This window comes from Drosophila hydei, unplaced genomic scaffold (genome assembly GCF_003285905.1).
Source record: "Drosophila hydei strain 15085-1641.00,03,60 unplaced genomic scaffold, DhydRS2 tig00008158-arrow-arrow-pilon, whole genome shotgun sequence".
NCBI lineage: Eukaryota > Metazoa > Arthropoda > Insecta > Diptera > Drosophilidae > Drosophila > Drosophila hydei.
The window spans coordinates 5,001-7,500 of record NW_022045858.1 but is presented as its reverse complement, the minus strand read 5'-3'; positions in this window follow the sequence as shown (position 1 = coordinate 7,500).

Genomic DNA, 2,500 nt, shown 5'->3' with positions numbered 1-2,500 from the left:
ATACAATCATATAACTTCATTATTCTTTGCCCCATACATATATAATCTATGCCGGCAAGGCAACACTCCACAATCATATGAAATTACTTTTTAAATTTTTTTTTCATATGACTTGCCTTGCGCGACACCACTCCACTATATAGGTTTTTTGACACCGATTCTATAAATCTGACATTTTTACCAAAGGCTACCACCAACCTTTATATTATCATGTACTAATTTAATAATACATTCATATAACTTCATTATTCTTTGCCCCATACATATATAATCTATGCCGGCAAGGCAACACTCCACAATCATATGAAATTACTTTTTAAATTTTTTTTTCATATGACTTGCCTTGCGCGACACCACTCCACTATATAGGTTTTTTGACACCGATTCTATAAATCTGACATTTTTACCAAAGGCTACCACCAACCTTTATATTATCATGTACTAATTTAATAATACAATCATATAACTTCATTATTCTTTGCCCCATACATATATAATCTATGCCGGCAAGGCAACACTCCACAATCATATGAAATTACTTTTTAAATTTTTTTTTCATATGACTTGCCTTGCGCGACACCACTCCACTATATAGGTTTTTTGACACCGATTCTATAAATCTGACATTTTTACCAAAGGCTACCACCAACCTTTATATTATCATGTACTAATTTAATAATACATTCATATAACTTCATTATTCTTTGCCCCATACATATATAATCTATGCCGGCAAGGCAACACTCCACAATCATATGAAATTACTTTTTAAATTTTTTTTTCATATGACTTGCCTTGCGCGACACCACTCCACTATATAGGTTTTTTGACACCGATTCTATAAATCTGACATTTTTACCAAAGGCTACCACCAACCTTTATATTATCATGTACTAATTTAATAATACATTCATATAACTTCATTATTCTTTGCCCCATACATATATAATCTATGCCGGCAAGGCAACACTCCACAATCATATGAAATAACTTTTTAAATTTTTTTTTCATATGACTTGCCTTGCGCGACACCACTCCACTATATAGGTTTTTTGACACCGATTCTATAAATCTGACATTTTTACCAAAGGCTACCACCAACCTTTATATTATCATGTACTAATTTAATAATACATTCATATAACTTCATTATTCTTTGCCCCATACATATATAATCTATGCCGGCAAGGCAACACTCCACAATCATATGAAATTACTTTTTAAATTTTTTTTTCATATGACTTGCCTTGCGCGACACCACTCCACTATATAGGTTTTTTGACACCAATTCTATAAATCTGACATTTTAACCAAAGGCTACCACCAACCTTTATATTATCATGTACTAATTTAATAATACAATCATATAACTTCATTATTCTTTACTCATTTCATATAAATAACCTAGCCGGCAAGGCAACACTCCATAACTATATGAAATTGCTTTTTAATTTTTTTTTTCATATGACTTGCCTTGCGCGACACCACTCCACTATATAGGTTTTTTGACACCAATTCTATAAAACTGACATTTTTACCAAGGGCTATCACCAACCTATATATTATAATTTACTAATTTAATAATACAATCAAATAACTTCATTATTCTTTCCCCATTTCATTATTCTTTCCAATTCTGACAATCGATTTGCACGTCAGAACTGTTTCGGTCTTCCATCAGGGTTTCCTCTGACTTCAACCTCATCAAGTATAGTTCACCATCTTTCGGGTCACAGCATATATGCTCAAGGTACGTTCTAGTTAGAGGCATAAATAATATAAATATCATTATACATAACTATATAGAACGCCCCGGGATTGTGTTAATTAACTATAAATAGTTAAAAAACTAATCCCATTATTAGTCAAGTTAATTACGCTATTAGGTTTATATCCCAATAACTTGCACATATATTAGACTCCTTGGTCCGTGTTTCAAGACGGGTCCCGAAGGTATCCTGAATCTTTCGCATTGTTAATCATACAAGTGCATATAATAAACATAAAAATCAATGATAATCATGCCATTATATAATTCCGAAAAATTAACGCACTGTAATCTTATAAATCTATCAGCACTTTATCAATATTACAACTTTTATTTCATGTTAAAATGCAAGCACTTTAATTGAAACAAACAAAATGACATAAATGTATGATAAATTAATATGCTAATAGATTACAATGTCCTTATATGGAAAAAATGCACACTATTATTATAATATTTTTTAAACATTACAATTCTAATGATGAATTTTCCATAACGGATATTCAGGTTCATCGGGCTTAACCTCTAAGCAGTTTCACGTACTATTTAACTCTCTATTCAGAGTTCTTTTCAACTTTCCCTCAAGGTACTTGTTTACTATCGGTCTCATGGTTATATTTAGTTTTAGATGGAGTTTACCACCCACTTAGTGCTGCACTATCAAGCAACACGACTCTTTGGAAACACCATCTAGTAATCATTAACGTTATACGGGCCTGGCACCCTCTAGTG